This window comes from Sorghum bicolor, chromosome 2 (genome assembly GCF_000003195.3).
Source record: "Sorghum bicolor cultivar BTx623 chromosome 2, Sorghum_bicolor_NCBIv3, whole genome shotgun sequence".
In the NCBI taxonomy this organism is placed as follows: Eukaryota; Viridiplantae; Streptophyta; class Magnoliopsida; order Poales; family Poaceae; genus Sorghum; species Sorghum bicolor.
In genome coordinates this window covers 41,664,061-41,679,650 of record NC_012871.2, presented here as the reverse complement: position 1 = coordinate 41,679,650, position 15,590 = coordinate 41,664,061, and the positions used below count along the sequence as shown (strand labels likewise).

General features: G+C 45.7%; 1 pseudogene; it reads left to right on the top strand.

The window, feature by feature from the left end:
- On the top strand, positions 10,756-15,157 carry LOC110432689 (annotated as a pseudogene).

The following is a 15,590-nucleotide window of genomic DNA, read 5'->3' as shown; positions in this document are numbered from 1 at the left end:
AAAGGAATAGAGTTTAGGAAGAAAACGAGTATCATTGGAACTGTCCTTTCTTTCAACATTGCTGAAATAAAGGCCTAAAGTTGTCAACTTTCAATAATTCCCTTAATGTAGTGATCAGTATTGGGAGTATCCTCAGGCAAAGGTCAACCACCGACCTATACATGAAAGATTGAGTTTTGAAAGAACAAGTCGGCGTGTAAAAATAGACAATGTTAATGATTGGCTTGAGACAAAAATAGCTGATCAAAAAATTGTCTATAAGGAGTATGTTTGACAAAAGAATCAATGGTGCCCAAGCGGACTTACCAGAAGTCAGAAGAGAAGGGTTCAATGTCTAAGGAATGATGAGTTGCATCAAAAGAGGCATAAAGTGTGGCAAGTTAAACAGACAGTTGACAAAGGCAAAGATAAGGCACCAGCCAGGATTTCTACTATTTTTATGTTGCCTACTGAATTTAGAGCCAGCGATGAATTAGAATCAGATGAAGAAGTAGCAGTGGCTCAATGGATTTGTCAACAAAAAGTGCAACTTTTGAGAAACCTGAAAAGCATCTACATTTGAAGGCATTATATCTCAATGGATTTATTGATGGGAAACCATTGACTAAGATGCTAGTCGATGGAGGTGCAGCTGCCAATCTAATGCCATATTCTACATTCAGCAAGCTCGGTAAGAGGACAAAAGACTTATGTCCAACCGATATGAGATTGATAGATTTCAGTGGCAAAATCTCACTAACCAAAGGTGCTATATGCGTTGAACTGATGGTTGGTAGTAAGATCTTGCCTACGAATTTCATTGTGGTTGTTGCTAAAGGCACATATAGTTTGCTTCTAGGAAGAGATTGGATCCATGCTAATTGCTGTATGCCATCCACTATGCATCAAAGTTTAATTCAGTGGATAGGGGATGATGTAGAAGTTGTTCCATCTGATTCTTCTGTTAGTATCTCTTATGCTGGAATAGATGAGTGGAATTTTGAGGGCATGGAATGTTTCTCTAGGAAGATATATGAAGAAGGTGTCATCAAAGTGTTTGATGATGATCAACAGTCGATACAAGCAGTTGGCTCTAAGAGTTTTAATTGATGGATTCTTTAGTCAATGAAGATGAAGTCAAGATGGTCAAAGGATTTATGTCGGCTGATGAGTTGGAAGCAGTAGATATAGGCGATGGTGATAAGTCTAGGCCAACATATGTGAGTGCTACGTTAGATCCTGAATACAAACAAAAGTTAGTATCTTTATTAAAGGAATATAAAGATTGTTTTGCTTGGAAATATTATGAAATGCCTGGTCTTGATAGAAAGTTATTGAGCATCGACTACCAAGTAAACTTGGGTATTAGCCTTTCAAGCAAGCTCCAAGGAGAATTAAGCCCGAGGTAATTGCCGATGTAAAGCAGAAATCACTCAGTTATATGAAGCAAAGTTCATTCGGCAATGTTGATATGCTGAATGGATTTCAAGTGTGGTTCCTATGTATAAGAAAAATGATAAAGTAAGAGTCTGTATAGACTTTATAGATTTGAATAAAGCTACCCCGATGGATAGTTACCCTATGCCTGTTGCTGATATGTTAGTCGATGCAGCAGCAAGATATAAAGTAATTTATTATGGATGGTAATGCCGAATATAATCAGATATTCATGGCTGAGGAAGATATTCATAAAACTACTTTTAGGTGTCCTGGTGCATTCGGTTTATATGATTGGGTGGTCATGACTTTTGTACATAAAAATGCTGGTGCGACTTTTCACAGAGCAATGAATTATATCTTTCATGAGTTGATCGGCAAAATTGTTGAAATTTATATAGATGATGTAGTTGTGAAATCAAAGGGTTAGCAGGAACATTTAGAAGATCTCAAGAAGACACTTATGTGTGCCAGAAAGCATGGATTGAGGATGAATCCACATAAATGTGCTTTTGGAGTGTCAGTAGAACAGTTATTGGGTTTCATGGTGCTTGAAAAAGGGATTGAAGTTTGACAAAAGAGATTTGAAGCAATTAGCAAGACAGTACCACCAACTTCAAAAACTGAGTTGCAATCTCTGAATGGCAAATTAAACTTCGTTAGGAGGTGTCGAGGGTGTCAATAAGAGGTACCCTAACCGATGCACATATCAAGAGGACCCGTACGTAAATTGAGGTCCCTGACTCGACGTCCCCCATTCGCACGCGTGATTGCCAAAATATGATGACAACCATAGCCTCGAACACGGAGAAAGGGTCGCGCGAATCGGTAAAAGCTCGACTAAACAGCGAGCGTCGAATATGGAAACTGGCTCGTACGAATCAACAAGCCTCGAGCGCAAGGACACCGTCCGCCGCCTGACGCGGGTACAGGAACCAGGGCATTAAATGCGCCTGCCGTGTTCTCACTTAACCCGACAGTCACGGGAAATGTGATAGGAAGCAAGCACCTATCCAATCGCCCCTTTTTGTAGCTTTATCCCTCCAGAAGAGTCAGAGTGTAGCCGATTGCAGTGAGACAGTCGGAACGTCATGTCACAGCCCCCTCGAGATGTCCAAAGTCAACGCTCCGTTCACCAGGGCTTTGCGTGGCATCGGACCCTCGAGCGGGCACGTTCCTTCCCAAAGAAGAGTCAAGCTGTGAAAGACAACACCTTAACCACTCTGACGTGACCACAGCCACGACGTACAGGAGTGCCCCCGGTTAAGTCGATCTAGGACGGCGCGCAGGAGCCGAATTCAGAGGCACGCGTAATCATGACCCAAGTACTGAATAACAAGACGAGGCCACGCCGGTACGGAAGCCTCGAGTAGGTCAGCGCACTATGCCCCTATCAACCCCTACTCTATCACCTAGGCCATGTAACCTAGGTCTCTCCTTGGAACTATAAAAAGGGAGGCATAGGAAGAGATACGGAGAAGAACAACGAGACACTACCTCCGTCTAGAACTTAGAATCCATCACAACACTGACTTCTATCCGCCCCTGTACAAGCACTTAGGTGCAAGATAATAGAAACATCCCCCTCCCCCGCTGGACGTAGGGCCTTCTCTTGCCCGAACCAGGATAAATCTTTGTGTCCTTCTTGCATCACCATCTGGGAAAGGGAACACGCACACAAGTTTTACTCATTGGTGTGACCCCCCAGGGGTAAAACACCGACAGTTGGCGCGCCAGGTAGGGGTCCTGCGTGTTTTCTCACCAACTTCCCATCTCTTTCCAGATGGCCACTCTCGTTTCACCGATCCCGCGCTCCACGGTGATTTGGTTCGGGAGCCTCGAGTTTATGTCCACCAGTTTCGGCTACGACATGATCGTGCTCTCGGTCAAGGGACCCGGAGGAGCCCGCATTGCACCTGCGCGACCAAAGGCCCCAAGACGGCCTCGCCACCACGCCTCCCCACCCAAGAAGAGGCGAGGACAGCACCACCACTGCCCCTCTGCCGCTACACGACCATCGGCTCCGCGGATACGGCAGCCCGACGTCACGAGGGCCACGCGACAACGTTGGACGGTGATGCGCCTCGCGCGCCCCCGCCCCCCACGAAGCTGCTACCACACGGGTTGTTCACCCCTAGGGGAGCGTACCCATTCGGTCTGGACAGCGCCGCGGCATCACTCGCCAGGACAATATGTCCAAACACCCAGACATACGTGGAACGACCAACGGTCCTCCCGCGCGACGCCGGAGCGCAGTAGCAATCAGCCGAGCTGCCGGATTTCTCCCAGGTGTGAGGCCTCCGACGCCTAGGACCTGGGTGATACACGATCACCTCACTCAGGCAACAGCTGGCGGAAGAAGGACGCGGATGTTTCTACGCCGCAAAACCGAATCTCGACTCTGAATACGACAGCTACGACCCTACGAGGGAATGCTTCAACATCGATGGAGAGGCGGAGACCACAGACGAAACCCAAGACGCCATCGCCAGCGGTCGAGCCCTTGTAGCAAGGGAGGACCCCAAGACACCTGGGAACAACAGATAGGTCGACCCTTCACCTCAGGAAGACAAAGCCGCGCAACTTGTGCAACTACGGGAAGTCAAAGCAAAGCTTGATGAAGATCACGAGCGCCTCACCCAGCTCGAGCGGGCCCTCGAGCATGACCAACCATACCCGCATGGTGGAGGTGCGCGCAGGCGAGCTCGAGAAGTGCACCGGTAGATCGTCGGAGACGGGGAACCAAAGCAGCCTGTCAGCCATTTCCCTCGAGCAGGATAGAATGTCGTGGCGGCAACCATGCTACTACGTAACATGCCTGAGCCCTCGAACTCCCAAGCATGGCGCATTCGAGACGAGGTGCAAACCCTGCTTCAAGTGGTGGCAGCTCAGCAAGCCGAGAGCTCGGCCTCACGACGTCGAGGGGCGGCCTTGGAGAAACACGACGAGCCAGTCCGAAACGAAAAGGAGGTGTCGGTCCATCAGCAACTGTTGGCGTTTCTTAAAATACACTTTTCATACCGCCAACATGCATACAAACTCTATAAAATATCACCAAACATTAGAAATAGGGCTTTTTATGCTAACCAAATTCCACAGTTTTGGTGAACACATGTGTATGTAGGACACTAGGGTTTGAGCCGCCAAAATCAAAGAATTGAAGGCACATTTAATTCAAATACAGAAGTGCATTGAAATGCAATTGGATTCAAACTCAGAAGGCCGAGGAGCATTGTCTGGGCTTTGGGCCTGGGCCAACGGAGCCAGCTAGGGGGCGGCCGCCCCCTAGAGTCGACCGACCCCGGCCTAGCCCAGCTCCCCACTGCCTTTTGCAGAGGCGGTGCATGTGAAGCACTAGCGCGGTTCCCGGCTGCATTTTGCAGTTTACCCCCTCCCAATCCGACCTTCCACACCTATATAAGGAGGGGGAGAGGGCCTCTCATTCATCATCATTCAATCCATTCAAGCTTCAAGTCCACAAGAATAAAGAGAGATACAAGAGTAGTAGTAGAGAGGCGGAGCTTCCACTCATATCCTTAGCCTCTACTTAGGAATAGAATAGGAGAGTGAGTTAGAGTGTAGAGTAAGAGAAGTAGCAAGCACTCGGTCCGTTCCCCTAGTTGCACTGGGTGGAAGGGCCGAAGTGCTGCCCGCTTCCCGAGCTGTACCTCTACAACCATATTGGGGTAAGAAAAGGTTGTATTCTTCTTTTGTTCTAAAAAGTTATTGAGTAATCGTTATCGTGTTCTTATAATCTTGCGGGTTCGTTGTCTATCTCTCGGTAGATACTCTAGTAGAGGGACTCTTGCTGGCTGGCGGGAGGACCTGCACAATGCTAGAGTAGTAGCTAATAACGAAGACGTGGTGTCTAGGTTAGAGGTTACCCTCGTTTGCCTCGTATCCCACGGTTGAGGGGGCGGCAGCAGGTGGTGACAGCCCTGTTTGTCCTTAGTTTCCCCCACGTCCGGATACGGCGTAGAGCTACACGCCGGTATTACCTGGCGGACCAGGTACGCTTCGGTGCCCGAAGTAAGATTAGAAAAGCACGTTGCCTTGCACAAAACTTCTACCATTAGGAGAACCTCACTACCTAAGTCATCCCTCTCACTTTACTCTAGGGTACACTTAGTTTAAGTCTCAAAACACCTTCGTTCCCTGCGAAATCTCAATACCCTGAATACCACCGGGTGAAGTGCTACAACGGTACTTCCGTGCGCTTGCGGATAATTGGCTGCATCGCTAAGAAATACCAACAAGCATTTCTGGCGCCGTTGCCGGGGAACGGTTGTTGTTTTTGAGTCGAACCTAGTTGCCCGTGTATCATCTCCCATTTTTATCTAAAAAAATATATATATATAAATTATAAAAAAAATACTATGGAGCCAAACACACTTTACCAACTCTCTGCTCCTAAGGGCGAGCACGTAGAACCACCACAATCGTCAAAGCCAATCACAGCTTCAAGTTATGAGCTCTGTCCTGGCTTTATAGCCATGGTTCGGGAACAAACCTTCTCAGGCCTAGATTATGAAAATCCATATCATCATTTAAGGGAGTTTGAGCAACTTTGTGCATGCTTGACAATTTCGGGTATGTTGCAAGAAACCCTTAGGTGGAATTTGTTTCCCTTTTCTCTTGAAGAGAAGGCGAAACAATGGTACGCCCATAATGTAGGAAAGGTGAAAGGAGATTGGGAAGAATTGAGGAACAGATTCTGTCTCATATTCTTCCCTATATCTCGTGTCGCTGCCCTACGACAAGAGATTCTCAGCTTCCAACAACAAGAGAAGGAAACCATAGGTGCAGCCTGGGATAGATTTTTAATTCTTACCCGTTCTGGCCCAGACTTGTCAACCCCTAGCCACGTGTTGTTACAACATTTCTGGCTAGGGCTACACAAGGAATCTGCCATACAATTAGACATAGCTGCCGGAGGGTCGTTTAACCACAAGACCACAGCAGAAGGAGAAGCCTTACTAGACCTCATTCTAGAGAACACTCCTCCGCTAGAACCCCTCCGCGTAGAGCCCGAACCTGAAATAGAGGAAGTCTCAATAGCCTCCACTGACAATACACCTATAGAGACATCTCCTACCATATCGGGACCCCCGAAGGAAGATTTTCAACCTTCAGATCTCCCGTTCTTCGAGGATGATCATTTTAAAGATTTCGGAAACACCTCGAAGTACTCATGTCAAAGAAAGCCGCAAGTTACCACTGCTAATGATCAGCTAGATGAGGATTTTATAAAACATTCAATTAATGAACTCTCAGCTATCATGAGTCAGGAATGGACCAAAGAAACAGAGTTATCTTCTGATCCACTTCAAATTAATACTCCATCTTCGTCCATTCAGTGCAAAATTCGGCGTAGCTGGCAAGAAGCATTGTATAATCCACTTGTCGGGGCCAATTTAATGTCGAAATCTTTTATGCTCACCCATCTAGGGTCTGAACCACTAGTCCCGACAGAGAAAATTCTCAGGGTAGCCCCGCGTACGGAATTGAAAAGTTGTGGGATTCTCCACCAAACCCATGTACGACTTGATAACATCAGAACGAGTCTTGACTTTTATGTCTTTGACATTAAAAGTTTTGACATCCTTATAGGCCACACTATAGAGCTTTTAACCCATGAACTGCCAGCTACAGGGGTGTTGGGTATTTTAAACGCAAACAGAAAAATCCGCAAGCGCACGGATACCGATGTAGCTTTCACCCGGGAGTATTCCAGAGTATCGATTTTCCACAGGGAACGTGAGTGTACTAATTAAGATCCAAGATCGCCCAAGGATAACTATATAATTATTATTTTTGGTGGGAAGAGAGGAAGTTTCCTGAGAGTTCTCTAGATGATCTAAGAATCAAGAATTACTTCAAGATTATCTATTTCGGGACATCAGAACACTAACCACAGAAAGAGATGAGAAGGGGGCTAGGAAGCTCCGACTACGGTCCTACAAACACCGATCCGAACGAGGTGGAATACGTCGACCGTTAGGGCTGTCACTACCCTAAGGCTACCACAACAATCCACAGGATTGGGTGCAATTCCAGGTAATCGCAAGACTAAACACCACGTTTAATCTATTAATTACTACTCTAATGTTTCAAAGACTAGAGCACTTGATGCAAGCGGGAATCCAATAAATAACTTGAATGTAAATAAAAGTAATTAGAGAACTCAGGAGTTATGAGTTGAAGAACCTGGAGAACGATGAAGAACGAACCAGTTGCTGCAAAAGTACAATGTTGAGGAAGATCCGACAGATCCGGCTCCTCCTCCGCTCTCCTCTTCTCTCTCCCTATTTTCTAGATTACAACTAGAACCAACTAGAACTAGAACTAGAGGAACTAGAACTAGAACTAGATAAACTAGAACTAGATCTCGATGAACTAGAGGTAGAACTAGAAGAACTAGAGGGATCCTCTCTACTTGGATGAAGAATTGAAACCCTAACTTTGATTCTGTAGAAGAGGTATGATCTCTAGGGGCCAGGGGGGTCTGGTTTTATAGTCCCTTCAAGTGAATCTGGGCCGTCGGATCAAACCGACATTGATCGCACGGTTTTCCTTGATCCTTTAGGTCGGTGGAGCTTGGTCCGCAATGTTGGACGTGTTTGACCACAACTCCTGGGCGGGCGCCCAAGGGGGGTGGGCGGGCGCCCTGCCCCCGGGCCCGTTCGCCTTCCCGTTCGTTCCCGTGGCTTCTGGAGTCTTCTAGATGACGTAAAATTGCGCGGCACGTTAATATCTCTATGTCAACCCGACGTGTGGGCCTTTCTTCTGTATTTCCTGATAACCCCCTACAGAAATAGACAAACACCAAAACTTGTGTAATTCTGTCAGATAAAACCCTAAGTCTAGATGTTGGTAGCATTTGGATCCTTTTCCATGATTAGTTGACGATTAAATGTGAGCATTAAGGACCGTCAACAAGGGGTAATGGACGTATAATTGGGAAGAGACACTTTTTCCATTCCAATCACTCGAGCTAAAAACTCAGTGACCGACTCTCGACCCGATCTACCATTGCCCAAGGAGGTGATGGCGGTTTCACCTTTTGAAACACCCGAATCGTCCTTAGATAAAGACGCCAAAAGCTTCATTCGAGAAGAGGACGAGCTAGGAGAAACCATAGAACTCCCCGAGGATGAAACGCCACCAAAACCTCCAGTTGAGCTTAAACCCTTGCCCGCTGGGCTGCGTTATGCCTTTCTAAATGGCAACAAAGAAACTCCCGTAATTATTAGTGATAAGCGATGAGGAGTCGAACAAACTCATTGCCGTCTTGGAAAAACATAGCACAGCCTTTGGGTATTCCTTGCAAGACCTCAAGGGAATAAGCCCAACACTCTGCACACATCGCATACCTACGGACCCTGAGCTTACACCTTCTCGTGAACCCCAACGTAGGCTAAACAACGCGATGCGTGAAGTCGTGAAAAAGGACGTTCTTAAACTTTTTCACGCCGGGATTATTTATCCCGTACCACACAGTGACTGGGTCAGTCCCGTCCAAGTGGTTCCAAAGAAGGGAGGCATGACGGTGTTAAAAATGATAAAGATGAGTTAATCCCCCAATGACCACAGACAGGTTGGAGAATGTGTATCGATTATCGAAAACTTAACAAGGCAACAAAGAAAGATCATTTCCAACTGCCCTTCATTGACGAAATGTTAGAGCGGCTGGCGAAACATTCTTTGTTTTGCTTTCTTGACGGGTATTCGGGTTATCATCAGATCCCTATCCACCCCGATGATCAAAGCAAAACCACGTTCACATGCCCATATGGAACGTTTGCTTATAGATGCATGTCCTTCGGACTATGCAATGCACCCGCCTCCTTTCAAAGGTGCATGATGTCTATTTTTTCTGACATGATCGAGGAAATTATGGAAGTTTTCATGGACGATTTTTTAGTCTATGGAAAAACTTTTGATCATTGTCTAGAAAACTTAGACAAAGTGTTGCAAAGATGCCGTGATAAAGACCTGGTACTTAATTGGGAAAAGTGCCATTTCATGGTTGGAGAAGGCATCATTCTCGGACACCTAGTTTTTGAGAGGCGAATCGAGGTAGACAAGGCCAAAATTGAAGTAATAGAGGGTCTACCTCCTCCAGTGAACGTAAAAGGGATCTGAAGTTTCTTAGGCCACGCTGGTTTCTATAGAAGGTTTATAAAAAACTTTTCACAAATTGCAAGGCCTCTTACAAATCTTTTAGCCAAAGAAACACCCTTTGAGTTCACCGATGAGTGTCTCACTGCCTTTCATACTCTAAAGAAGGCACTCATCTCTGCACCAATCATCCAACCCCCAGATTGGTCGCTACCATTTGAGATAATGTGTGATGCTAGTGACTTTGCTGTCGTGGCAGTCTTAGGTCAAACAAAAGATAAACAGCATCATGCAATTGCTTATGCTAGCAAAACTATGACAGGAGCTCAGTTAAATTATGCTACCACAGAAAAAGAGCTCCTTGCCGTAGTTTTCGCTATTGATAAATTCAGATCTTACTTAGTGGGAGCAAAAATAATTGTTTATACTGATCATGCTGCTCTAAAATACCTACTCACTAAGAGAGATGCAAAACCTCGCCTCATAAGATGGATCTTGCTGTTACAAGAATTTGATTTAGAAATAAAAGATAAAAAGTGTATAGAAAATACTGTGGCAGACCATCTTTCGCGTATGCAAGTCACTAACATGCAGGAACTACCCATTAATGACTTCATGTGCGACAACATGCTATTAAGAGTGACTGACCTGAACCCGTGGCACGCCACCATCGTCAACTACATGGTCTCGGGTTACGTACCACCAGGCGAAAGCAGGAAGAAGCTGCAAGTTGAGAGCCGCCGACACCTTTGGGACGACCCATACTTGTATTGGGTCTGTTCCGACGGGCTTTTGAGGAGGTGTGTACCAGCAACCGAAGGAGAGAAAATCATCAAAGAATGCCACTCTGCACCATACGGAGGCCACTATGGAGCCTTCCGCACTAAAGCCAAAATTTGGCAGTGCGGATTCTTCTGGCCGACGATGTATGAGGACACGAAGGACTTCATCCGAAGATGCCGGAAGTGTCAGTTTCAAGGCAACATCACTGCTCGCAATGAAATGCCCCTCCATTACAACCTACCGGTCGAAGTATTTGATGTATGGGGCATTGACTTCATGGGTCCATTCTAGAAGTCCCAAGATTGCGAGTATATCCTGGTTGCTGTGGACTATGTGTCCAAGTGGGTAGAAGCTCTACCATGCCGAGCTACTGACGCAAAGCACGCATGGAAGATGTTTCATGAAGTGATCTTCCCTCGGTTCGGAACACCCAGGATGGTTGTGAGTGATGGAGGATCACACTTCATTGACAGAACATTCAGAAACTTCCTGCGTGAGCTTGGAGCAAAGCACAACATAGCTACCCCGTACTACCCTCAAACAAGCGGTCAAGCGGAAACCTCAAACAAGCAAATCAAGAACATCCTGCAGAAAACAGTCAACGAAATGGGGAAGGGTTGGAAGAGCAAGTTACCAGATGCCCTCTGGGCATATCGGACGGCCTATAAAACGCCCATAGGCATGTCACCATTCCAGATGGTATATGGCAAAGCATGCCATCTCCCGGTTGAGCTCGAGCGCCAAGCTTACTGGGCGATCAAGAACTGGAATATGGACTTCAAGCTAGCTGGCAGGAACCGACAGAAACATATAGCTGAGCTTAAAGAATGGCGAGAAAAAGCTTAGCACAGTGCCAAGATGTACAAGGAAAGAACAAAGAAATGGCACGATCACCGAATCAAACCCAAAGAATTTAGAAAAGGCGACCGCGTTCTACTCTTCAACTCCAAGGTACGACTTTTCGGTGCAGGAAAACTTCGGAGTAAGTGGAAAGGACCATACACCGTCATCGAGACCTCCGAGCATGGAGCGATCACCATAGCAGATGACGAAGGTAATATCACTAAGGTAAATGGTCAACGCTTAAAAGTTTTCCTGGAACCCAATTTTGAAAAGGAAATTGAAACAATACATTTGATTAATTGGGTTTAAATTTAAAATAATAATAATAATAATAATAATAATATAAATAAAATATTTCAATTAATTCTTCTTAGTTTTGAATTACCAAAAATAAAAATATGATTTCTAAAAAGGATCTTTAGTTTATAGCTTTTACCTTTCAATAAAACCCTTGTTTCTCTAAAAAATATCTAGGAAGCGTAGCAAAATGCAGGCAGATTCAAAATTTGAAAAGTGGGACGAGCGCGCACGCCAAAATTCAGGGCCAACGGACGTGCCCAGGGGTCGGCCGCCCCTAGCGGTCGGCCGCCCTGACACGTCTGCGGCTCGATCTTTTCCAGCGTCTATCTCTTCGTCATCCCTATCCTTATCTGCATGCAAATTCAAATTTGCCGCTCATGATCTCTCCAGGGAGGGCCTTCTTCCTATTTAAACACCCCCTAACCCCTCTCTAAGCCATAGCCATTAGTGCTTTCCAAGTTTACATCTTCACAAACCACCTCTATCAAGAGTAGTGCTTAGGGAATGGGCAGCCACGCGCTAGCGCTGTTCGTGGAGTCGGGAGGATCCTTCAACGCTGAAGGAGAATTCTCCGAGGCGAACATGAGGGAGGCGTTCGGTGTGGAAGAAGGAGATATGCTGACGTACCCTCTTGCCATCATGCCCCCGGCAAGCATCACGAGCGAAGGAACGAGCCTACGTTCCACGGCTCACACGAAGGTGGCGGCGCACAAGACGGCGGCACCGAGGAAGACGGCGCGCGACGATGCGCCACCGACGACGGCGAACAAGAAGAAGGCGCCTGTAGATCCATATGTTGTAACGCCTTCGTGCAGTTTAGACTCTAGGTTCTTGTCTTCGGGATCCACTGCGCGCTCTGGCCCGTCCTACACCGTGGTGGGAATTAGAAAACCCGGTGGAGGATGCGGGAAGGGCCTCATGCGTAAGCCGCCGCTCGCGCCACCCGCACCTGCGCCCGCGCCTAAGACAGCCGCGACCACCTCGTCCGCCCCCTTGCGTATCCAACGCGCAAACCCCGCTACAGGGGGGCGATCAAACCGGCTGCCAAGTGACTCTAATTTGCCTTCTGCTGCCCCTCGCGTCCCAAAATGCAAGCGCGAAAATCCCATCCTTAGGGGGCAGCCACACGGATTTCTTAGCGATTCAGATAATGAGTCGAAGCGGGAAAGCGCGCGCACTATCGCCGCGCTTAGGACTTCTGTGCGGTCACTACGTGGTGTAGTGGAAGAGCTTAAAGGCGAACTAGCAAACACCCGCCTGAAATATATAGAGCTTAAGGACGACTTAGCCGCTGTACAATTCGGTCTAACCAACCGGCTTGTCAAGGTGGCTCGGGCTGCGGGTGTAGAGCATGTTCTAGACACAAACCGCATCTAGTTTAATTTTGCTTAGCCAAGTAATTTATTTTCCCTTTTATTCAGATTTCCTTCATTTATTTTGTAATCAATGTCTCGGCTTATATTGAATAATAAAGAAGTCCTTTGTTCGAATTATTTTGTCTCCACTTGTTTTTGTATTATTTTTGTCTACTTGAGAAAAATCAAAGAACAGGTACAAAAATAAGTGTGGGGGCGGAATCGCCATCAAGGTAATCTTACATAGAAAAAAATTTCAGAATTATTTTTATTCGTCCTATGACAATTTAAATCTGATTTATATGATAAAAATATTGCTAATAAAATAAAAAGATAAAAAAATAAATGAATACTCCATTTCCTTTCTGCTTTTGAAATTAAACATGCATACTCTTTATTCTTCGCCAAAAGCCTACCATTTATGAGCAACTTTTTATAAGGACCCCATTGCTTCTAAGTAATTGAGATTTGCGATATAGTAGGATGATTTGAAACTTGCTCACTTATGCAATGAACTTGGGGATTTATTTGATAAAATTAAAATTGCAAAAAGTCTACTCTTCAATTATAGATAATTACCTACCAAGGCCAAATATATTACTCTTGATAAAAAATCTACAAATAGTTGCTTATTTGTTTTGAGTTGTGTCAAGTCTTGTTGACCCTTGTTAAGAGATTTATCATGCTCTCAAGATCAAGATCACGTACACTCCAGATACATATATATGTCGCTTCTACACTGGGAGTGCGCAAAAACATGCCTTACATGTCCACCATACAAACACTCCATGTTTTCAAGAATGATCTCTCTAGTGCATCTTAGATAAAGACATGGGCTATGCAAAAATATATATATAAAAAAAGAGAAAAAAAAATGGGCAAGTGCCCGCCGTAGAATTAGGGGTATAAAAATACCCACCTGAAAAAAATATAGGACACATGAAGGTCCTAAGTATACAAAAAGAAGATGAGCACATGAAGGCTCACAAGAAAATAAAAGAGTATGATAGCCATGTCTAGAAATACTTGATGAGATCATATCAACCAACGGAGTTGTTTATACCATATACCACACACTTGCACATCTTGATCTAAGGGTATGACACTTCTCTTCTTGGATCCGAGATTTGACTCGACAATACATACAAGGTAAGTATGCATTCTCCTTGGTCCATACCCAAAACTCCAAATAGAGCTTATAGAGGTAGGACAAATCAAGAGGTACTTTTACCTTGGTAAGGAACCAGAAACATTCTCGAGTGATTTGAGAGTATCATGTGAAGAGCAAGACCATTTTTATTCAAAAAGGTAAAAACCCAAGTTTTGAGCAAAGTTGAGTAAGAAGATTTGAATCCTAACTGTTCCATTTTTGAATTACTCAAGATGTTTTGGTAAACACTCTGAATGCTCATAACTTCAGGTGAGGCTTGGAATAGTTTGTATGCAGGTTCATTATCATTAGAAGTGGAACCATCTTAGCACAAAAACATAAGCTTTACTCGAGGATGAGCAAAGGGCTAAGTGTGGGAGAGTTTGTTGGCATTTCTTAAAATACACTTTTAATACCGGCAACATGTATACAAACTCTATAAAATATCACCAAACATTAGAAATAGGGCTTTTTATGCTAACCAAATTCCACAGTTTTGGTGAACACATGTGTATGGAGGACACTAGGGTTTGAGCCGCCAAAATCAAAGAATTGAAGGCACATTTAATTCAAATACAGAAGTGCATCGAAATGCAATTGGATTCAAACTCAGAAGGCCGAGGAGCATCGTCTAGGCTTTGGGCCTGTGCCAACGGTGCCAGCCAGGGGGCGGCCGCCCCCTAGGGTCGGCCGACCCCGGCCTGGCCCAGCTCCCCACCGCCTTTTGCAGAGACGGTGCATGCGAAGCCCTAGCGCGGTTCCCGGTTGCATTTTGCAGTTTACCCCCTCCAAAACCAACCTTCCACACCTATATAAGGAGGGGGAGAGGGCCTCTCATTCATCATCATTCAATCCATTCAAGCTTCAAGTCCACAAGAATAAAGAGAGATACAAGAGTAGTAGTAGAGAGGCGGAGCTTCCACTCATATCCTTAGCCTCTAGTTAGGAATAGAATAGGAGAGTGAGTTAGAGTGTAGAGTAAGAGAAGTAGCAAGCACCCAGTCCGTTCCCCTAGTTGCACTGGGCGGAAGGGCCAAAGTGCTGCCCGCTTCCCGAGCTGTACCTCTACAACCTGGAATACCATATTGGGGTAAGAAAAGGTTGTATTCTTCTTTTGTTCTAAGAAGTTATTGAGTAATCGTTATCGTGTTCTTATAATCTTGCAGGTTCGTTGTCTATCTATCAGTAGATACTCAAGTAGAGGGACTCTTGCTGGCTGGCGGGAGGACCTGCGCAACGCTAGAGTAGTAGCTAATAACGTAGACGTGGTGTCTAGGTTAGAGGTTACCCTCGTTTGCCTCATATCCCACGGTTGAGGGGTCGGCAGCGGGTGGTGACAGCCCTGTTTGTCCTTAGTTTCCCCCACGTCCGGATACGACGTAGAGCTACACGCCGGTATTACCTGGCAGACCAGGTACGCTCCGGTGCCTGAAGTAAGACTAGAAAGGCACGTTGCCTTGCACAAAACTTCTACCATTAGGAGAACCTCACTACCTAAGTCATCCCTCTCACTTTACTCTAGGGTACACTTAGTTTAAGTCTCAAAACACCTCCGTTCCCTGTGAAATCTCGATACCCTGAATACCACCGGGTGAAGTGCTACAACGGTACTTCCGTGCGCT